The sequence below is a fragment of the Triticum dicoccoides genome, chromosome 5B, assembly GCF_002162155.2.
Source record: "Triticum dicoccoides isolate Atlit2015 ecotype Zavitan chromosome 5B, WEW_v2.0, whole genome shotgun sequence".
Lineage (NCBI taxonomy): Eukaryota > Viridiplantae > Streptophyta > Magnoliopsida > Poales > Poaceae > Triticum > Triticum dicoccoides.
The window spans coordinates 228,304,078-228,328,035 of record NC_041389.1 but is presented as its reverse complement, the minus strand read 5'-3'; the positions used below and the strand labels follow the sequence as shown (position 1 = coordinate 228,328,035).

The window sequence follows — 23,958 nt, the reverse complement described above, 5'->3', positions numbered from 1 at the left end:
CATAAGAAGGCTTAAACAAAAGCAAAGGGCACTACCTTTTATTCCCTCTCGCATCTCCCACGAGGAAGAACCCACAAGGCACTCACACGGTTGGCAAGTTTTTAAGATTATTAAGGTTTAAGTTGTTCTATGATCAAGATCCAAGTCAAAATCGCGGTGTTATGGCGCTGCTAGAAGGAGGGCGCGAGAGGGCCGGCCGGGGGCCTTTTGCCCACGGCCAGGCAAGAGGGAAGGGATTTCCTTCTTAATTCTTGCTTGATTAGATTGATACATCTCCTCTCTATATATAGAGAGGTTTACTTGACTCCCAAGCAAGGCTTACTTGACCCCTAAGTAAGCGACCCTTATCTCTAATTAACACTAAGACTAACGGGCCCATTAGGCCCATTACGTACTCTAACACTACACCCCACCTGAACATGCAGCTTGTCCTCGAGCTGCAGCCTAACCAACTTATAACCATGACTCGACGCAACACAAACCTAACACCTAAAAACAAGCCTTTTACATCTCGGCTTGTTTTATTATTCTGAACCTGAAATGGACTGGGAGGCTTTATTTTGGACCCCTTAACAAAAAATGGACATCATCCGCACGTCGGACGTGCACGTGTACAGCCACCTGGATCCCATGGACACCACCTGGACAAAAGGACTGCATGTGTATGACCACCTGGAAGTGGTCGCAAGAGTGACCAGCAGAGGCGCCCTCGCGGCGGCCGGTGGCGGAAGGCAGTGGTGCTACGCGGTGCGCTGCTGTCGGTGACACCATGCCTTCTCCCTGCCGGACGGCTGTTGGTCTGCACCGCACAGGGAAGAGTGGAGGGCTTGCGATGGAGAATGACGAGGAGGGGTGCACCCCCCCAACCGCCGATGTCGCAGACTTTGAGGTTGCTGCCCGCGGGGAAAACAGCATGCCCGCCGCCCGTGGGGGAAACAACATGCCCAAGATCCCCGACGCAACAGACGAGATCAAGGTCCTTTGCGCAGCGAAGGGCAACTTGGAGGAGCGGCAGCTGCAGACCACGCATCTCCCGCACACGCCGACGCGCTAGGAGGCCGCGCGCAGCAGCCTGCAGCCTCACCGCCGCCGACACGTGGCGGGTAGCGATCCAAGACGGAAGCGGTGACGGCGACGGCGGGGACTTGATCTGCTGGATGTGGATGCCCTGGGATGGCGACGGCGCTGATGGGAACGAGGTCGTCGCACTCCCGTCGTAGGGCATCCCATACTGGTCGGCGGAGCTGACCGGCGGTGGCTGCTGCAGATGCAGCGGCTGCTGCGGTGCTGCGCTGGGCAGCGGCAGCGGATGCTGCGGCGGAGCGCCGGGCGCAGCTGAGGCCGCCAGGAGCGGCGGCTGCCACTGCAGCCAGGGCTGGGCGGTGGTGGCGATGGATGGCATCTGCAGCGGCCCGGCGAGCGCGGCGAAGGTCGCCTGGTGCGGCGGCTGCCACGGCAGCCACAGCGGCGCGGGAGCGGCGATGGGCGGCGCAGCCGGGTGCGGCCCGTAGGACCCGGCCAAGAACATGTGGATCTCCTGGACCGCTTGGGTTAGGTCCCGCAACACCCCGGACACCTCCCAGGTGAGGACGGCGGGGGCGGGCGCAACGGAGGACCCCGGCGCGGGCAGGAGCGGGGCAACGGTCGTGGTGGTCGCCCGGAGGCGACAAGGTGACCGACAGTGGAAGAGACGGGCTTGGCGGCGATGAAGACATGATCGAACCAAAGCTAGCTGATACCAAATTGTTATGGCGCTGCTAGAAGGAGGGCGCGAGAGGGCCGGCCGGGGGCCTTTTGCCCACGGCCAGGCAAAAGAGGGAAGGGATTTCCTTCTTAATTCTTGCTTGATTAGATTGATACATCTCCTCTCTTTATATAGAGAGGTTTACTTGACTCCCAAGCAAGGCTTACTTGACCCCTAAGTAAGCGACCCTTATCTCTAATTAACCCTAAGACTAACGGGCCCATTAGGCCCATTACGTACTCTAACACGCGGACACGGCTATTCGAGTAGATTTATCTCTGCAAGGTGCACTATTGTACCCAACACGTTCGACCGTCCCTTATAGGCCAGTAAAACACATCATACATCATATGCCCAAACAGGTGGGTTTAGATCGACTATGACACTCCCCTATCTACATCCAAGCTGGTCAACCCCCTCAAATACATCACTCAAATCTGTTTTCTCACCATAAAAGGGGTTAGATTCCCAGAAGGTAACATCAAGACTTACAAATGCGTGCCGCTCGCAGGGACTCCAGCATTTATATCCTCGCTGTCCAGTAGGATAGCCAATGAAGATGCATTTAACAGCTCTTGGGTCAAGTTTTGTTACCGAGGGCCTGTGGTTTTGAACAAAACAAGTAGAGCCAAACACCTTGGGAGGAATCACCAACTTGTTCTCACCTAGCAATAATTCACAAGGAGATTTCATATCTAATATTCTTGAAGACATGCGATTTATATGAAATGTAGCAGTCATCACTGCCTCACTCCAGAGAAATTTTGGAACATTCATGGTATACATCAATGATAGAGCCACTTCTAAGATGTGGCGATTTTTCCTCTCTGCTACACAATTTTGAGGTAGAGTGTCTGGACATGATGTCTGATGTAGAATACTGTTATCAGATAGGAACCCCCCAAACTTGTTGATGTATTCTGTCCCATTATCAGATTTGAGCATTTGGACCTGCACCTTGAACTGAGTTTTAACATATGCAGAGAAATTCTGAAAAGAAGATAGCACTTCATCCTTATGCCTCATAAGGTACACCCAAGTCATTCGTGAGTAACAGTCAATGAATGTCACAAAGTACTTCATCCCACTGATAGAGGAAATAGGACATGTCCACACACAGTGGCGGAGGACGGACAAAAGCTGAGGTAGGGCAGGCTTTGGTCACTTGCCATTGGCAACGCCGCCGCGCCGATGCGCGCACCCTTCTTGCACCGGATAAATCAAGGTAGGGCGGCCGCCAACCCTTGCCCTACTGGGTCCGCCGCCACTGTCCACACATCAGAGTGCACAAGCATAAATGGGGATATACTTTTGAGCACCTTACTTACATAGGTGGTTCTAGTGTGTTTTGCATACTCACATGCTTTACACTTAAGATTGTTCTTATCAATTCCACTCATTACATCTGGAAAAACTTTACTCATTTTTATCAAACGCTACATGTCTCATTCTACAATGATGCATCATGACAATTTTGTGTTGCAGCTAGTGCTGAATCTCCTTGCTAGCCGGATTCATCATAGTCCATGTACCACAGGCCTCTATGTCTGGTTCTGGTCCCAATCTTCCTTCCACTTAGCCTCTCCTGAATCAGGAATACATATTTGTCAACGATTACACGACAGTCTATTTGATCAACCAACGCGTTTAGAGAGAGTAAATTCACAGGAAATACCGGCAAATCTTCCTTCCACTCAGCCTCTCCTGAATCAGGAATACATATGTGTCAACGATTACATGACAATCTATTTGATCAACCAATGCGTTTAGACAGAGTAAATTCACAGGAAATACCGGTACGTGTAGCACTGATGATAGCTTAATATTTGTCGTACATTGAACTACTCCAGTTCCTTCGATTGGCTGAGTTGTACCATCGGCAGTTTGAATTGTTTCTTGATGCATAGATGGACTATACGATTCAAATTCCCCAAGGTTACCAGCAACATGTTTAATGCTCCAGAATCTAGTATCCATTCTGATTTTAATCTATGCATTGCTATAGAGGCATTTTCAGTCTTACCTTCATAGGTGTAGACAAAGTGGGCAAAATGCCAAAAGCTTGCATCAGTCTGCTGCTTTGCCTTCTTCACTTCATTCTGGCCTGAACTAGACTGTCCTTGCCCTTGATCCATGGCTGACATGTTTGCTCTAGCACTCCTTTGATAACTGAAGTTGTTGGAATCCCCTGCATTCCTGCCTCTAACTTCCCTGTAATTTCCTCTGCCCCCTTCCACGGCCACATCTTGGGAACAAAACATTTCTGACTTAGATGCCCATTTATTCCACAGTTGTAACAATCCCGTGTCTCCTGCCTATTTGACACATGGTAAGCTGTTTAGGCACCACCTCCACTTTCTCAATCTGTTTCAACCTTGTTTCTTCCTGTGCCATGGCTGCAATGGCCTCTTCTAGTGTAGGCAACTGGGGCAGATGCATTGGTGCAGCTCTCCTGCCCTCAAATGCAGCCCCTTCAAAAATTTCAGTACCCTTCTGTCCTCGATCCACTTTTTTGCTGCTGCTACACATTCAGAGTGAGGCAGCAACAAGGGGGCAAGGTTGTCCAGATCTACCCATGCATTCCTCAGCTCTCCCACATATTTTTTTTCAAGAAAACACAAAGGACCTTTGTGTTTCATTGCATTGAAAAGATAGAGTTTCGTTACAATCCTCCTAGGAGGGTAAGCTCAAACGAAAAACAGGAAAACTAGTGCACATCTCAGGTGGATGGCAGGATGACGCGTAGGCCAGGGGCACCAGCGCATGCCCACTGCTCGGCTTCGTCCTTTATCTTGGAGACCAGGACATGAACCAGGGGCTGGGCGCCATCGAAGATGCACTCGTTGCGCTGCTTCCAAATCATCCATGGCGTCAAGAGGGCAATGGAGGCGAGCCTTTGCGCATCAATGTCGGCGTGTTTTGCCTGGCGTGCAACCACCAGTCCATGAGGGATTCTCTGTGATTTGGGCCTGCGGTGGTCATCCGTAGCCAGGAGAGGATTTCATGCCAAGTCTGCTTGGCAATGGGGCACCCCAGAAGGAGGTGACGCATCGTCTCAGGGGCTTGGTCGCAGAGTGGGCATCGTGGCTGGTGCTGGAGATCACGCCTAGCAAGGCGATCAACCGTCCAACATCTGTCCTGGTTGGCCAACCAGTGGGAAAACTTCACATGCGGCGTCGCCCAATTCTTCCAGATGAGCTTCTACAAGAAGCAAGTCGTGGATCCCTGGGAGGTGGCGAGGTAGCATGAGCTAGCAGAATAGGTACCGGAGGCCGTCCATCTCCAAACAAGCTGGTTAGGGGTGTTCGAGAGCATGACGTGCTCGATCGCCAGCCAAACTTGCAGGTATTGGCCAATCTCGTGTATGTCCAGGGTCCCGTGGATGTCTCTAGCAGCTATGTCCCCGCAAACCTTGAGCGACGGTTCAGATCTTGCGGCGGCGCTTGGGTATGCAGTTGTAAAGGGCTAGGGCGATCTCCCTTAGGGACTGCCCATTGATCCAGCGGTCCTCCCAGAAATATGCCGTTGATCCTATCCTGAGAGTCATCATGGTTGACGCGAAGAAGAGCGCTCGCTCGTCGGCAGAGAATTGCAGGTCCAGGCCACTCCAGGCGCGCTCATGCGCTCATGGTCAGTGCGCGAGAACCAAAGCCAGCGTAGTCTTAGAGCAAGGCAAGAGCGCCCCAGGTCTTGAACACCCAGGCCTCCGTGCGATATGGGACGGCAGACGCGGCGCCAATTGATGTGGCAGTGGCCACCGTTGGCGGCAGCGCGACCAACCCACAAGAAGCTGCGCCTAATCTTCTTGATTTGACGAAGCGTCTTCTTCGGCGGCACGAAGGTGAGGAGCTGGTGCACGGGGATGGCATCTAGGACTGACTTCACTAGCGCGAGACACCCAGTTTTGTTCATCGGGTTGGCCTTCCATGCTTCCATGTGGGGAGCCGCCTGGCAATCCCATCGACGAGGGGTTGCAGTTGGGTGGCAGTCGGTCGGCATATTGTGAGGGGGATCCCAAGGTAGGTGATCGGTAGGTCGACAGTAGGGCAGCAAAGGTGCGCCAGCGCAGCCGTCGCCTCGTCTGTGTCGTAGTGCAACAGCGAGGAGGAGCTCCCGACGTAATTAACCATCAGGACGGAGGCGCGGCCGAAGAGCATCAGGACTTCGCACACGACGATGCTGTCGCTGGACAAACAGTGACAGAGAAGCACCACGTCATCGGTGTATAGGGACATCGTGGGGATTGAACGCCTCGGGTGCAGCTGAGCCATGACTCCCAAGTCAATTGCGTGCTTGATGAGCCTGCATAAGATGTCGACAACGAGCACAAACAGCTGCGGTGACGGGTCACCCTGGCGGTGCCAAATAGGTGGGCCCGGCTCGCCGTTCGTAAGTACTCGTGTGCTCGCTGATGAGAGGAGGATAGTGATCCACTCCAGAAACCTGTTCCCAAAGCCATATTGGCGCAGGACCTCCAAGAGGAAGGGCCAAGCCAGGGAGTCGAAGGCACGCGCGAGGTCCAATTTGAGCAAGATTCGCGGGGCACCCAACTGGTGGAGAAGCTGGGCCGATTACTTGACTAGAACGAGGTTGTCATGTAGGCTTTGACCGGCGATGAACGCATTTTGGCTCCGGCTGACAAGGCCATCCAGCTTGGGGGCAAGTCAAAGGGAGAGTACTTTGGCGAAGATCTTCGCCACCAGGTGGATAAGGCTTATTGGCTGGTAGTCGTTCAATGTGCTTGCATCCGTGTGTTTTTGCGGGCCTGTTGGAGCACGGTGCTCTCCCACACATGTCTTCACTGTTTTTTCATCTCGAGTCAGGTTGTGTATTGTGTCTTCAGTCTGAGAGACCAGCATAACATTTCCCTTGCCTGAATACATCTTTGACAGGGCATCCCATACCTCTGTTGACGTGGAAAGCGCTTCCACTGGTGCTGCAACAGCAGGTGTCAAGGAATTCAGCAATCAAGTGAGTACCAGTGAATCCGTAGCATTTCATTTCTTCCACTCCTCTCCCAGCTTCTCTTCGGGCTTCACTGATCTTTCCTAACACATACCCTTCAATCGATTTCATCCTAAAAATTAGCATCCCCCTCCTGGACCAACTCAGGTAGTTTCCAACCCCATCCAGCTTGATCTCATTTGGCATGAGCTCAAGCTTGTACTGCACCTCTCTCTCTTTGGGGCTTGCTTCCTACCTTCCCCAGAAATATCAGAAGAGGGTGACCCATCTGCTGCTTTTGCAGCCAGCAGATTGGCCAACCTGTCGAGTTACCTTGGCCAGATCCTGTGCCATCTTGTCAGGACCTAAGAACAGGAACGAACTAGGAGAGGGGAATTTGAGGAACAAATTGGGGAAAGTTCACCCAGATCGGGCTGTATGTGTATTAGCTGTGAGTGTAAATGGCCATCTTGGCGATTCAAGGAGAAGATTCGATACTCCGCCAGCCACAGCCCGGCTGTCTTTATAGGCGTAGTGCTCACGGCAACGACATGAAAAGTAACAGTAACGGAAAGTAACGCTACAGAGTGCCATCTAACGGCTAGCGACGAACCAATCGCGTACGGAGCTATCTCAACCGTCCATCTCTCTTTCGGAACAGTTACAGTTAACTGAAACTAACTCGCACCCTCTGCAGTCCTGACATTGCTCCCCCCTTAAGCTTCGACGTGTCCTCACGGCGCTGTTGTTGATGCATCCCGCCACGCACTAGTAGTTGCCTTGAAGAATTCCGGAAATGTATACTTGATAAAATCTGCATCTTCCCACGTAGCATCTTCTGGTGACAGATTTATCCATCTGATGAGCCACTGCACCACAGGAACATTGTGTCTAGGTACTTGGCGAACTTCCAACACCTCTTCTGGTCCTGTCTTGATCGATCCATCTGCATTAACCAGTGGTAGGTTGGGATCCGGAATGGATTTATCCCCAATATGCTTCTTCAACTGACTAACATGGAATATTGGGTGTATTTGCACATTGCTGGGTAGCTGCAGTTTATAAGCTGAATTGCCCACCTTCTGAATGACCAAAAATGGACCATAGAATTTGTTTGTAACTTCAGTGCCCCTCGGAAACCAAAAGCTGCCAGTCTGTATGGTGCCATTTTAAGGTACACAGGATCTCCCACTTGAAAACTTCGTTCCACTCGCTTGGTGTCAGCATACTTCTTCATTCTGTTCTGTGCTACCACCAAATTGTCCTTTAACTGCTGAATGATTTGTTGTTTGGATGTTAAGAAGTCTTGAGCTTCTGTATCATCTGGTCCAGGGATTGCCAACTCTGAGATGAGAGGAGGAGGAAATCCATATAGGGCCTGGAAGGGGGACATTTTGATTGCTGTATGATAGGTAGAATTGTACCAAACCACTTCTTAGGGGCATTGGTGGTCATGCATCTCAAATATGTTTCCAAGCACTGATTTACTCGTTCAGTCTGGTCATCCGTTTGTGGGTGATAAGCAGTGCTGTACCTCAATTCAACCTTTAGTGCAGAAAAAATATCCTTCCAAAGTTGACTAGTAAATATTCTATCTCTGTCAGAGATGATCAGCTTGGGAGGGCCATGTAATCTGATTATATTATCCACAAATGCTTGAGCCACACTCAGAACTGAATAGGGATGTGATAGTGGTATAAAATGGGAATACTTTGTGAACCTATGCACAATCACCATGATTACATCTTTCCCTTGAGAACTTGGCAGTCCTTCAATGAAGTCCATGGAGATGTGCTGCCAAGCCATATCAGCTACAGGGAGTGGTTCCAACAAGCCTGGCTGCAAACAATTTTCATGTTTAGCCCTCTGGCAAATGGGACAAGCAGCAATGAATTGTTCCACATCAGTTTTCAATCCTGGCCAATAAAAAATACTTTTCACTCTATGATAAGTTGCTCTTCTTCCTGAGTGACCACCCACAGGAGAGCTGTGCAAGGCTACTAATAATTTGCTCCTTAACTCAGGTATGTTGCCCACATAAATTTTTCCTTCATACCTGATTATGCTTGCTGAGAAGGTGTAACCAGGCACTGTGTGATCCTTTCCCAGTAGCAGTTTTTCCAATAGCTGCAAGCACACAGGGTCTTTTTGATAGCTTTCCACCAGGTCCTCTGCCCAAGCTGGAGTAGCAGTAGAAACAGCCATGCATTGGGGCAGAATTCTAGGTAGAGCATCTGCTACTCTGTTCTGGATGCCCTTCTTGTATTGAATAGTGAAGTTAAACTCTAGTAGCTTCATCATCAACTTATGTTGCACTCCCTCTGTTATTTTCTTGTCAGTAATAAACTTCAGTGACTGTTGATCAGTTTTAATAATTAACTCTTTTCCCAACAGATAGTGCCTCCATCTTTTCAATGCTTCTAGTATTGCCAGGGCCTCTTTTTCATAAGTGGACATAGCAGCATTTCTAGGGCATAGTGAAGAGCTGTAGTATGAGATGGGTCTGCCTTGCTGCATGAGGACAGCCCCAATTCCTTTGCCTGATGCATCAGTTTCCAGTACAAAGGGCTGGGAGAAATTTGGCAGAGCTAGGACAGGAGCAGTAGTGAGTGCTTGCTTGAGTTGCTGGAGTGCTGTAGTATGTTCAGGTAGCCAAGAATAACTTACCTTTTTTAGCAAATCATGCAAGGGCCTACATATGACACCATATCCTTTTATAAACCTTCTGTAGTGTCCAGCCAACCCTAAGAAACTTCTAAGTTTGGTGATATTCTCTGGAACAGGCCACTCAACTATGGCAGCAATCTTTTGTGGATCAGTGGCCACACCCTTTGCAGAAATCACATGTCCCAGATACTCTACTTGTTGTACTGCAAATACACATTTTGACAGCTTGGCATAGAGCTGATGTTCTCTCAAAGTGTCCAACACCAGCTTGATATGTTCTAAATGTTCCTTGAGATTTTTACTGAAGATTAATATATCATCAAAGAAGACCAACACAAATTTCCTCAGATATGGTGCAAAAATAGTGTTCATTAGTTCTTGGAATGTGCCAGGTGCATTGGAAAGGCCAAAAGGCATGACCAGAAACTCAAAGTGACCAAGGAATGTTCTGAAGGCTGTTTTATGTATATCTTCAGGTGCCATCCTTATCTGGTGATATCCAGACCTTAAATCCAATTTGGAGAAATACTGTGCTCCATGTAGCTCATCTAACAAATCCTCTGTAACAGGTATAGGGAATTTGTTTTTAATGGTCAAGGCATTGAGCTTCCTATAATTAGTACACAACCTCATAAATCCATCCTTCTTTTTAACTAACAGTACAGGAGCAGCAAAGGGACTTTGACTGTGTCTGATTAAGTGTGCAGCTAGCAATTTTCTTATCTGCTCTTCCATTTCTTTCTTCTGGTGTCGGGGAACCCTGTAAGATCTCATTTGTGGTGGAACAGCTCCAGGTTCTAATGGGATTTTATGGTCCAATGCCCTATGAGGGGGTAATGTTTTAGGTTCCTCAAACAGATCAGCATATTCCAAGAGCAGCTTTTGTATCTGTGGAGGGGTTTTAAAATTTTCAGGGGCATCCATGAGTATGTTATGTACCTGACATAGGAACACTTCTGGTGCTTTGTCCAAGAATTTGTCCCTTTTCTTGGGGGGAATCTCTTTCACACTAGCTGGTGTTGTGAACATAGCTGTTGATACAGTTTGTTTGCCCCCAGATGAGAAACTGAATTGTTGAGCAGGTATATCAAAAGCAACTGGACTAACAGCAGTGAACCAGTCATAGCCAAGAATTGCATCATGGCTTGGAAGAGATAATGTTCTGAAATTGTGAGAAAGTGCCATCTTAGCAATCTGAAACTTACAGTTATGTACCACTGCAGCAGATACTAATATTCCACCACCAGCCACTGCAATTTTCCTGGGTTTAACAGGCAGCAGGTTGCAATTTGCCTTGATTGCAAAATCCTGATTGAGAAAAGATGTGGTACTGCCAGAATCCAACAAAGCAACTGCTCTTTTTCCATTAATGTGGATGATAACTGTAGGAGTTGGGACTGCTATTTGTTGTCCCATTGCAAAAGCAGATATGAACATAGCTTGGTCCCCTTCAGATGTTGGTTCATTTTGCTCTTCCAGCTGTTGATCCTCCAGATCATAAGTGGGTTGTTCCTCTGTCTCCTGCTGCATAACATGTACATTTGGAACTAGCTTGCATTTGTGACCATGCACCCACTTATCTCCACATCTCCAACATTCTCCTGGTTTCCTAAACTTCTGGGTATTACCAGTAGGAACTTCAGCATGTCTCACAGGAATTTGTTGCTGGGAAGGAGTAGTACTCTGTTTTGGTGGATATCCAACAGTGCTCTTTGGATAATAATTGCTGTATGGAGCACTAGTTCTCTTGGTGTTACTGTTGACAGGAGGATGACAAGGTTCCACATCCTTGGCTAGCCAGTAAGCATCTGTAAGTGTCTGAGGCCTCAGTGGTCTAACTTGATATTTGATGCCTTCTCTCAATCCATTGACATAGCATCTCACAAACCAAGATTCTCCTAGTTCTGGATTTTCCTCTTGTACATCAGCCATAAGGTCTTCAAATGTTTTTGTATATTCAGATACTGTGCTATTAGATTGTTTCACTGAATTGAACTTTTCTGTCAGATCATAAGAGCCATGAGCAGAAAATCTTTTACTGATTTCTGTACAAAATTCCTTCCAGGATACTTTCTTTTTCAGCAACCCTGATCTTCTCAACCACACATCAGCTTCACCTATGATATACAATTGAGCTAGGGAAACCTTATACTCCTCTGGTGCCCCTGACATCTGGAAGTATTTGTTGCATTGCCTGATCCATCCCACTGGATCTTCCCCATCAAACCTAGGAAAATCTATTTTAGGTCCTTTAGTCAGAGATTTCATGAATTGGCACTGCATATCTTGTTCATAAGTCTTTGCATATCCCTGCCACATTTGTCTATCTCTGTTTTGTTGATAGTATTGCTGAAAAGCAGGTGTGTGAGTGGGTTGTCTGGCTGTAACTGGAGTGCCCAAAGGACTTAACTACTCCTGTCTCCCTTGCTGAGCAAACCCTGGTGGAGCAGTTGGTCTACTGGTTCTAATAGGAGGCAAGTTCTGCTGCTGCAGTTCCTCCAATTGCCTTGTCTTTTCCTTCTCAGTTTCCAATTGTTTTCTTAGTTGCTCTGTTCTCAACAGTTGGTTCTGCATCTGTTCCTGCGAAACTGTTGGTGATTTTGGTTGCTGTTGAGAGCTTGAAGGGATATCAGTAGTGTTTCCATTTGTTGGTGCCTTCACTAACGCCTGCAACACTGAATTGATCGTGGAGAGCTGTTTGCCCAAGTCCAGCACCACTTGCTCCACACTGCCCATCTGCACGGAGATGTCACCTTGCTTGGAACTGACCGAATGCACCTCATCATGCAGTTTCGCCATATCTGCCTGCATCTGCGACTGGTCCTTCTGGATGATCCTAACATCGTCACGAAGAGACAACAATTCCTGCAGATCCGCCTCATCGATGTTCTTGGCGCGCCCCATCACCTTGATCTGAGGGAGAGGTAAGGAATTTTACAGCCGAATTAATTCGGAAACCCTGCCCTCTGCTCAGATCCTGCCGCCTTCTCGATCCTCTCCTCCAAAACTGCACGAACCAGTGATGGACAAGGAATTTTACCACCAGAGAATTGTTCTCCAGCAACCTTTCCGCGCTACTGGTTTGCAGCCGAGCAATTCTCTGCCTCTATCGCCTTCCTGGTACAGATCGCCGTCACCAACGCCACCCTGGAACCGATCGCTGCCCTCGCGCCGCCGCGGCTCAACTCAGTCCCGATCTACTCAAAGGGGAGGGAATTGGGTGGGATTACTCTTACTGTGGACGAAAATTTTCGTGGCCGAGGAATAACCTTGCTCTGTATACCAATTTGTCAGGACCTAAGAACAGGAACGAACTAGGAGAGGGGAATTTGAGGAACAAATTGGGGAAGGTTCACCTAGATCGGGCTGTATGTGTATTAGCTGTGAGTGTAAATGGCCATCTTGGCGACTCAAGGAGAAGATTCGATACTCCGCCAGCCACAGCCCGGCTGTCTTTATAGGCGCAGTGCTCACGGCAACGACATGAAAAGTAACAGTAACGGAAAGTAACGCTAGAGTGCCATCTAACGGCTAGCGACGAACCAATCGCGTACGGAGCTATCTCAACCGTCCATCTCTTTCGGAACAGCTACAGTTAACTGAAACTAACTCGCACCCTCTGCAGTCCTGACACATCTCCACTCACAGCAACACAAACTCCACCACAAGCACCACTGCCTTCAATCTCCTTTATATCTGCTGTGACCTACACCCTGCTTTCAACCTCCTTTGGATCTGCTGCCACCTACACCACTGCCTTAACTTCCTTTGGATCTGCTGTTACCTACAGCAGATCGGCCACCTCTCTCTCTTTGGGGCTTGCTTCCTACCTTCCCCAGAAATATCAGAAGAGGGTGACCCATCTGTTGCCTTTGCAGCCAGCAGATTGGCCAACCTGTCGAGTTACCTTGGCCAGATCCTGTGCCATCTCCACTCACAGCAACACAAACTCCACCACAAGCACCACTGCCTTCAATCTCCTTTATATCTGCTGCGACCTACACCCTGCTTTCAACCTCCTTTGGATCTGCTGCCACCTACACCACTGCCTTTAACATCCTTTGGATCTGCTGTTACCTACAGCAGATTGGCCAGCCTCTCTGATACCATGCTCTGTAAACTAATATAAGACGTTTTAGATCACTACTTTAGTGATCTAAATCATCTTATATTAGTTTACAGAGGGAGTAGAAAGGAAGGAAGGAGTGGCTAATCTAAGAGACAGCAGCCAGCTGCTGTAATGTCCTAGGGTTACAAGAGAGAGCCCCCTCTCCCAAGTTATATACTCTGTCCACCAATAGACAGATGGGCCACATGGGCTAGGAGATGTAGCACAGGCTGAAGCCTAGTTAGTATCCAACACTCAGTAACAAGTTGATCAAGATGCAACTAACTTGCTTTTCAACTTTCATGATTTTTCATGGCATTCATGAAGCTCCTTTTCAATTTTCCAAGTTTCAACATTTGCACTTGCAATATTTATTGTCCACTTGGAAAACACTTCATTCTTATCTCTAAATACCTAGTTTGTCTTTAGTTCAACAGCAACAACAAAGCCTTTAGTCCCAAACAAGTTGGGGTAGGCTAAGGTGAAACCCATAAGATCTCACGACCAACTCATGGCTCTGGCACATGGATAGCAAGCTTCCACTCACCCCTCTCCATGGCTATTTCTTTGGTGATACTCCAGTCCCTCACATCTCTCTTTACGGACTCCTCTCATGTCAAGTTCGGTCTACCCCGACCTCTCTTGACATTATCAGCATGTTTTAGCCGTCCGCTATGCACTGAAACTTCTGGAGGCCTGCGCTGAATATGCCCAAACCATCTCAGACGATGCCGGACAAGCTTCTCCTCCCAACTCTATCTCATATATTATCATTTCAGGCCCAGTCCTTTCTTGTGTGGCTACACATCCATCTCAACATTCACATCTCCGCCACCCCTAATTGTTGAACATGTCGCCTTTTAGTCGGCCAACACTTAGCGCCATACAACATTGTGGCTCGAATCGCCGTCCTATAGAACTTGCCTTTTAGCTTTTGTGGCACTCTCTTGTCACAGAGAATGCCAGAAGCTTGGCGCCACTTCATCGGCTTTGATTCGATGGTTCACATCTTCATCGATATCCCCATCCTTCTGCAGCATTGACCCAAATATCGACAGGTGTCCTTTCGAGGCACCACCTGCCCATCAAGGCTAATCTCCTCCTCATGCCTAGTAGTACTGAAACCGCACTTCATGTACTCGGTTTTAGTTCTACTAAGTCTAAAACCTTTCGATTCCAAGGTTTGTCTCTAGTTCACCAGGATGAATTAATTATGGCAAATGCAACTTGATGAGCAACTATATCTATTTCATCGTATTTATAGGTCAACCCCAAAAGGTTTTTCTAAAGTCACATACTTGTCACATATCGGACCTGCGTTTGATCATGAAATGATTCCTTTTCCTCGAATACGCACGAGTGTGCCCTACTATATATCATTGTTTAGGAAATCGTTAATTGGTAGCTGCTCGGTCGGCTGGCAAGTAGGGGATTAATAAACTAATCGGCAAGTTAATCAACCAGTTAATCAATTAATCGGACGATTCATCATTTTACCGGCTACTCGGTGACCCTACGAGTAGGGATTAATCGGCAACTTAATAGGTTAATTAGACAAATTCTTGAGCAGGGCTATATATTAAAGAAGAGGATGGGGTAAAATCGTAAAGAGCCCCTCCACGTTGGTGATTACATATTACATGAACACCAACTCCACCCTCTTACTCGAATCTAATTTCTTATGCTAGCCCACCTCACCAAAGCCCCAAACAAGGCTTCCACATCTCCCTTTAAGATTCCCGCTTGCTTCCATGTTCTACCTTCAACCTCTATTATGTGACATTGATGGTGAAGTTCCATCGAACACAAAGGCATTGTGGTGCTTCCATAACTTCCACATTACTAGAAGGAAGATCACCTGTACGCCTTACCTGCCTAGGCCAGCCCCAAGCTTGTTAGTGCACCACTCCGCCAATCTTGATCCCCTCGGGGGGACCCAATCCGGTTTGTTGAGAGCTAGGTAAACACTGGTGCAGACCTCCCTCGCAAGAACACAGTCCAGTAGGATGTGATTTATGCTCTCCTCCTGGGCACAAAACAGGCAAGCCTCTTGGTGTGCATACAAAATTCGAGCATGCGTGCATATAAAAATCTTTCGTTTTTATTGACATAATGACCTGATTATTTCAGTTTATTTGGCATAGAAATGTGCACTAATGAAATCGAGCCTAAATTATGTACCTGAATTTTGCTAGGGAATCCCCATTAGTTATGTTTGCATACTATGTAGTAATTAACACTTGTTTGTACATTCTACTGTAAAATGAGATATTCTTTCTATTGTAGAAAAGAAACAACTCAGTATATGCTACCTATTTTTCTCCTATTAATTGTTGAGGCTTGTTCACGGCTTGTGACTATTTCTGCTCCTCCTGGAATTTATGTCCATTGGGATCTTTCCCTATTGTTCTAAAACAAAAGGTATCGTATCCACTGATATTTTGGTTGTTTGAAAAGCACAATCATTGTGTAGTCTTGTCGTGTCCTATGAAAACCAAAGCACAATCATTTTTTGCTGCTGCCACCTAATGGTCGTTTTTGGTGTTACTCGGGTCGTTGGTTTTTGTTGCAGGTGCATGTTTTTCCCATTGCAGTTTTAGGTTGAATGGTGTGTGTCGGGTCTTCCTAGTAAATATATATTTTATCCTTAATGCAATGATACACAGTTCTCATGCATCTTCGAGAAAAAATACCATGTTTCCTTTGTGAACAATAGGTAATTTGTTGGAAGTTGGATTTATGGGCTTGACCAGTGGTACAGATATCCCCGAACAACGAGAATAACATGCAGCTTGTTCCTGATTTGGTTCTCTGCCGTAGCATCTGATGATTAATATACATACCATCTAATCTGCCGGCTAAAATAACTAACGTTTTCGTCTGACATTTTTTTTTTGAGAAAACGCAAAAGGCTTGCGTTTCTTTGTATTGAAAAGATTGAGTTTGTTACAGCCTCCTAAGAGGAACGATTACAGTCATAAATCAGTGGACGTCCCAGGTTTGAGGGAGGATGGCACGCAGGCCACGGGCTCCAGCTCTTGCCCAGAGTTTGGCTTCGTCTTTGATCCGAGCGATCAGTGAGTTGGTCGATGGGGTTGCGCTGTTGAACACGCAGTCGTTGCGATGCTTCAGGTCATCCAAGGGATCACCAGGGTTGCGGTGGTGAGGCCTTTTTGCATGGGTTTCGGCGTGTTTCGCCGCGCCGAGTGCCACCACTCTGATAGGGATCCCTCGCTGGAGGGCACGCTGCATGTCAAGCGCAGCCAGGACAATATCTCGTGCCACACTTGCTTGGAGAAGGGGCATTCTAGGATTAGGTGCTGGATTGATTCAGGCGCTTGGTCGCAAAGCGGGCAGCGAGGAGGGTGCGGCAGTCCGTGGCGAGCAAGGCGGTCGGCCGTCCAGCAACGTCCTAGGTGGGCAAGCCAGTGGAAGAATTTCACACGCGCCCAGCCCTTCCAGGTGAGCTTCCAAGCAGGGCAGGAGGTCTAGCCATGGAAGGTGGCGAGGTAGGCGGACTGGGCTGTGTAGGTACCCGCCGCGTTCCACTTCCAATGCAGGCGATCCGGCTCGGCAGTGACTGTGATGTGCTTGATCACATGCCAAGTAAGCAGGTATTGGCCGATCTCGCGGATGCCAAGGGTGCCCTGAATGTCCGATGCCCATTGGTGCGCATTCAGACCGTCTGCCACCGTCCTGCTCTTCCGGCGGTGTTTGGGGATGAGGGCGTGCAGTTGTGGCGCTATTTCCGAGATGGCGCGCCGTTGAGCTAACGGTCTTCCAGAACATCGCACGCTGGCCGTCGCCGAGGATCATGGTGGTGGACGCGAAGAAGGCGCGCTCCGCTGCAGTGAATTAAAGGTCGAGGCCAGATCATGCCCTGTTGTCGTCCGTGTGGGCGAACCAAAGGCATTTGGTGCACAAGGCCAAGCCCGTGCGCTCCAGGTCGTGCACCCCGAGCCCACCAAGCCGGGTCGGGCGGCAGACGCGTTGCCAATTGACGTGACAGTTGCCACCGTGCGCCTCGGCGCGGCCAGGCCATAGGAATCCTCGTTGGATTTTTTCGAAGAGTTTTGAGGTTCTTTTTTGGCGGCGCGAGCACCAAAAGTTGGTGAATGGGGATCGCGCTCAGCACCGATTTCACAAAGGCAAGGCGTCGGGCCTTGTTCATGAGGTGCGCCTTCCAGGCGGGGAGCTTGCCAGCGGCCTTGTCGACTAGGGGCTGCAGTTGTGCAGCGGATGGGCGTCCAAGGGTGAGTGGGATCCCCAGGTAGGTGATGGGCAGCGCCGCGATTGGGCAGCCAAGGTTGGCGATGGCCAGGGCAGCCATGTCGCCGTCGCATCGGATCATCGTAGCCGTGCTCTTCAGGAAGTTGACCCGAAGGCCTGACGCTCGGCCAAATAGCTGCAGGATTTCTCGGACGGCGAGTGTGTCGTGCGTCGTGGGGTGGCAGAAGAGTATGACATCGTCCGCGTACAACGAGAGGACGGGGAGTGCACGGCGAGGGTGTAGTTGCTGCAGGACTTTGAGAGAGGACGGGGAGTGCACGGCAAGGGTGTAGTTGCTGCAGGACTTTGAGCTCGGTCGCGCGACGGAAGAGGCGCCCCAATGTGTCGACGGCAAGCACAAAGAGTTGTGGTGACACAGGGTCGCCTTGACGAAGCCCGCAACGGTGCCAGATCGCGGGTCCCGTCACGCCGTTGAGGAGAACCCTTGTGCTTGCCGACGACAGGAGAGTAGCAAGCCAACCAAGTAAGCGATCACTGAAGCCATACCTGCGCAAGACCTCGAATAGAAACGGCCATGACACGGAGTCAAATGCCCGCGCAAGGTCCAACTTCAGGAGGATGCGCGGGGCGCCCAACTGATGAACAAGGCGCGCCGATTGCCGGACAAGCACGAAATTGTTGTGAAGGCTTCATCCCGGGATGAAAGCGTTCTGGATGGGGCTGACTAGCTCGTTCAACTTGGGTGCTAGTCGAAGGGACAACACCTTTGTGAAGATCTTCATGACGAGATGGATTAGGCTAATGGGCCTGTAATCCCCCAGCCCAGCTGCGTCAGCTCGCTTTGGCATCAGCGTAAGCAGCGCTTGGTTCAAGCAGCTGAAACCCCTTCCTCGTAGCGCATATAGCTGCTGGAAGACGCGGACAAGGTCGTGCTTCACGATAGGCCAGCAGGAGCGCATGAACTTTGTGGTGAAGCCGTCTGGGCCGGGCGCCTTGCGCGCCGGCAGTCGCTTGACAGCTTGCTATATCTCGTCTTCGCTGAAGGGGGCGTCCAGGTCGTCGAGGTTGGATGGCGCGATGACGTCCTCGAGGTTGAGGACGCAATCCCGGGGGTGATCCGTCCCTAGCAGGGAGTCGAAGTGCGCGAACGCCGCCGCGGCCAAGTCTGCTTGGTCGGTTAGAGTGGCGCCCTCAACCGTCAGAGTGTGAATCCTGTTCTTCTGCTTGCGGTAGGTATTGGGATGTGGTTTCTACCATTATATAACATCACTCAGTATTCTAAAGTTGGCATTCAGCTTAGAGCATCTCCAGCCGCGCCCCCAGAACGGCCTCCCCAGGCGATTTTTTCGCGCCGGCGCCGAAAAAAGGCCCAGTCGTGCCCCCAAAGGCCCCTTTTTCGCCGGCTCGGACCGAAATTGGCGCCGGCGGACCCAGGCCGAACCCGGCGCGCTGGGGGGCGCTTGGGGACGCCGGCCGAAAAGTTTTTGGCGTGAAAACTGGTGGGCCCTCCTTGGCAGCGACTCGGCTCTTTTCGCCGCTTCGTCGTCCTCATCGCCTCGGTTCCCGTGGCGAATCAATGCCAAAGCTGCCGTGCGCTGCCGCGCCGGTCAGCCTCCTCCATTGATGCCTCACGGGCGGCGCAGTGAAGACCGGACGACGCGCGTCCCTCGCCAGCCACGCGTACGCGCGGCGCCTCCGCTTATATAAGACGCCCCTAGCGCGCCGGTGAACGCATAGACACTGCACCGCCGAGGCCCGCTCCTTCCCCGTTCCTCCCTCTCCCCTCGCCGTCTCCAGAGCCATGGCCGAGTGTTTCCCAGGCAACGGCGCGGCCGCGAACGGCTTCGGCCGCCGCCACCTTCACGAGGACGAAGCTCGGCTCCTCTTTGAGGCCGAGTACCCGGTCCCGCCGGACATGCGGGTGCCCGGGGTGTGAGAGGATCAGCGCCGGCGGGGTCCCGATGCCACCACCGCCCACCAGGGCGGCGCGGCGTGCGGAGACCGCGCGCATCCGCGCCTCTCTGCCGCAGGCGGCAAGGGAAGGGCCATGGTACGTCCCCGACAGCCCGCTATGGGAGCCCTACTTCTGTCGCCGCCATGCCGAGCAGCTCGAGGCCACCAACGGTGTCGTGCCCTCTAGGAGGCTCAACTCCGAAGGCCGCCGCCGATGGTGGGGCGTGCCCGGCCGCACGCTGGAGGCCGTCCTCGAGTACATCGAGGGCGGCAACACGCCCAGGCTGGAGTACCCGCTCCACCGTCCTCCCGGCGGCGTGGAAGCTCCTGGACGCCGAGGCAGGGGGCGTCCTCCTCGACCGGCTCCCCCTGCCCCCCTCCGTCAAGCCGGAGCCCCAGGACACGCCGGTCAGCCAGTGCACCCGCAGCTCCGGCGTCCGCATCGCCGACCCTCCCCTGCCTCTAGACGCCTCGTCCTCGTCAGGCCGAAGCCGGAGCCCAACCTCCCTGTGGAGTATGAGGCCATAGCCCGGCGCGGCTTCTCCGACGAGGAGGCCCTAAAGTGGGCGCGGGACGACTACCTCCGCGACGAGATGGTCCGGCAGCGCCGAGCCCTAGAGGAGATAGCTGCCCGCAGGCGTGGGCGCGAGGACGAGCACGGCGTGGTGATCCTCGACAGCGACGAGGATGAGGACGCCCCCGGACCGTCCAACCCGCCGCGCCAACCTGGGGAGGGGTGCAGCAGGGACGGCGGCCACAGAGGAGGTGGCGGCGACGACGATGACGACGACGGCGACTACACGCAGTTCTACAGCCGCCTCGGCATGTAGAGCTTCAAGGGCGGCGGGCGGCGAGGAGCGGCGAGGCGACGACGGGCCTAATAGCGTTTTTTTCCTTTTGTGTAAAATATTTTTAAATATGTATGAACTCGCCGAAGTTTGGTTGAATTTAGCCGTGTTTTAAACGAATTCGCCGAACGTTTTCTTTTTTTTAACGCGCCTGGGGGCGGCCCTGGGGCCGGCGACTGGGGGCCAACTCGCCCCCAGGCCGTTTTTTTGCGCTGGCTCGCCCCCGGGCGGTGATTTTAGGCGCCTCCTGGAGGGCCAACGGCTGGAGATGCTTAGGACTGTGCTAACTTCCGCACGTACGGAAGTTAAGCAACAAATCCGCACGATTCCTCCCTAGCTTGCATGCATGCATTAGCTTCATCTTGTTTTCTTTCTTTTTTTTCTGTGCGTGTCCACCGTCCATGAGCAGTTAATTAGCAGCTACTAATCATATACATGCAGAAAAAACGAAATTGATGATGTCATCAAAGATTCTTCCCAATGTGAAAATTTAAAATATTTTGTAGCTCAAACCGTTGGTCCGATTGAAAAACTGTTTTCACATAAAAGATTCGTCGCGACGAGACCTTCGAAACTAGATCCCATGTTGGTATGTTTCGACGATATTTTTTTTGGGTCAAAAGTTACCACGCATGTGCTACACGAGTTATCATGCGGCTGTATATAAGTTATCATGTTATTTATATAGAAATTACTGGGACATAAAAGATAGTTCTTGTAATTTTCTCTTCACATGCACATGGATGCATGCATTAGAAGGAAAAAAATGGACGCGTCCTTGATTCTACATATTTCAAAACTTAAAAATGTGTTATAGGTCAAAGCGTCGGAAGTTATCGTGACATTTGTACGGAAGTTATCGGGAGGGGTATGTTTTCAAACTACTTTCTCCCCTCCCACCACCCCGGATCAAAGTTGCCGTGGTATATATGCATAAGTTATCACGTATAAGGTGCGTACAGTACCAAGCTATTTACACGAAAGTTTCCGGAGGTGTTTTTAAACACCTTCCCACATCCCACACCCATCGCCAAAGTTACTAAGACTCGGGTACAAAAGTTGTGAGGTTTGTGGTGTGAGTTACCGGGGGGGTATCATCAACCCCCCCGGTCGCCAAAGTTACCAGGATTGAGGTACATAAGTTATCATGTCTGCAACGTGTGAGTTACCGTGGGTATATTTCATCACCCCCGCCCCCCAAAGCTACCAGGACCGAGGCACATAAGTTATCAGGTCTGCAACGTGTGAGTTATCATGCTATTCACACAAAAAGTTACCGGGGGGTATATTTCATCAACCCACTCCCCTCCCCCCGGTCGCCAAAGTTACCAGGACTGGGGTCATAAGTTATCATGTCTGCGACGTGTGAGTGCACATAAGTTATCACGTCTGCAATGTGTGAGTTATCATGCTATTCACACAAAAGTTACCGGGGGGATATTTAATCAACCCCCACTCCCCATGCCAAAGTTATCAGGACCGCGATACATAAGTTATTAGAGGTTTGTGATATGTGAGTCACCAACTTAACATGATTTTGACATAAAAGTTACAACGGGGATATTTTATCACCCCCCCCCCCCCGGCGCCAAAGTTACCAGGACCGGGGTATATAAGTTATCAGGTATGCGATGTGTGAGTTACTATGATATTCACACAAAAGTTATCGGGGCGTGAAAATTACCACGATGTGATCAACTCGATACGGGTTGGTAAAAAATCCAAGAAAAGAACTAGATTTTTTTGCTCATATTGCAGGAAAAAGGTTCAAATACCTTGTTACCATTTTTTAACCTTGTTACCATTTTTTAGATAAGTAACAGTTGGTGAGATGTCAAGGGTGATGGGTATAAGCACAACACGTGCTAGGTTCGGTTCCCACACCCAACACTTATATTTTTCGCACCCAGATTTTTTGAGAGAGAGAGAAAAGAAGGGGACGGCTGGGCCTGGCGTGCGATTTCATCGGGAGAGCGGGCCGGTCATGATCAAATTAGTATGGAAGTCAATCAATGTGTGCAGGATTACGGCGGTTAAGTCAGGAAAGTGCAACGCAAAATCATCACAAGATCGCCAGCCCTGTCCGATCGAGAAATGGACGAGATCCACATCGTTCGGGTCTGTTGCGAGTTTCTGATCGGTCAAATTTTAGCTTTGTCGTATCAAAATACGAGCGATGTGATCTAGAAAGATAACAACAACGAAAAAATTGTGATACAGAAAATTGAATACAAAATTCCAAAGTGAATGAATTGGGCAACGCTGATGAGAAAAACACTAGGAGGAAATCCTAGTAAAATATATTTTTACACTAATACAAATGGTTTGAATGGTAAAAAAGTCAAATAGCTTACTAGTCTTCATTTCGTTTACAGTAACTATAGTTTGAATCTCAATATGGGAATAATATTTTTCTCCCTCCCGCAAGTACTTGAATTCGAGTGTTACAGTTTTTTTTTTCCAGAAAAAAAACTCGAGTTTTACCAATTTTTTCTTGAGAAAAATTGCGAGTGATATCTGCACCAGAGTAGTGGACTACTTGTGGTAATGAATAGAACACCTAGCGCCAGTCATAACACAAATGGCAGTGCAGTTGGTCAGCGGGGGTGGCATGTTTGTCTAGTAGACGTCCAGGTTCCGAGTTCGAGCGCTATTGCTGCCTTTTTTTTCCCGATAAACAGAAACCAACGTACGGAGATAGACATCGTCAGTGCCTGTTGCTAATGTCCAGTCGGCAGGAACTTATCTTTCCAGATAAACTATATAACACAAAAAATATACCGTTTGAAAATAGAACATCTGAAGTTTATAATGATATGTTTTTTGTAATATATGACTTCTATTAGGTTAGTCAAATTGACGACGTAGGCGTACGCGCACGCCTTGTAAACTGAGAGAGAGTGAGTAGCTATGTTACCACATGCCCCTCTTTCCTCATTAATTACTTGTCACATTATCTGTTTTGCCTAGAGATGTGTGATGTTACCATCTATGTTACTCCCACCGTGGTAGTCTTAGCGCGCCTACTAGTATACTGGAGGCATTCATAATTAGCAATATTAAATGACTTAGTAAAGCTGAAAATGGACCGTGCGTGGTACGATGGTAAAGTAGCTTGATTTCTTGTGGCAGGACAACAATGTAACCAAGAGGAGTTGGTCATCAACGCTATCTATATCCATGGTCACGGGATCGAGTCTCCCATCGTGCATTTATTTTTCTCGCGTCTGGGTTCTGTCGAGCTAAAAAATTAGAGCGTGAAGAGCCCACCTAATCAACGAGCCGCAGGCCCATGCTGCATGACTCGCCTGGTGGAACTGCCAGAGAACCTCCCGCCGCAGGATACGCGATCCTTCGGAGCATGGGATGACAATCGGAGGGTTATCGATTCGTTCGCGCCTATATTACTAAATTCCAGTCGTACGGAAATTAGCTTTCTCGTTCAGCTTATAGTTTTAGCCACT

At 49.7% G+C, this 23,958-nt stretch overlaps 1 protein-coding gene across 2 annotated transcripts in view; it reads left to right on the top strand.

The window, feature by feature from the left end:
• Positions 1-23,958, top strand: part of LOC119308164 (outer envelope pore protein 37, chloroplastic-like) — a 34,137-nt gene that overhangs the window by 4,543 nt on the left and 5,636 nt on the right. The window lies entirely within an intron of this gene.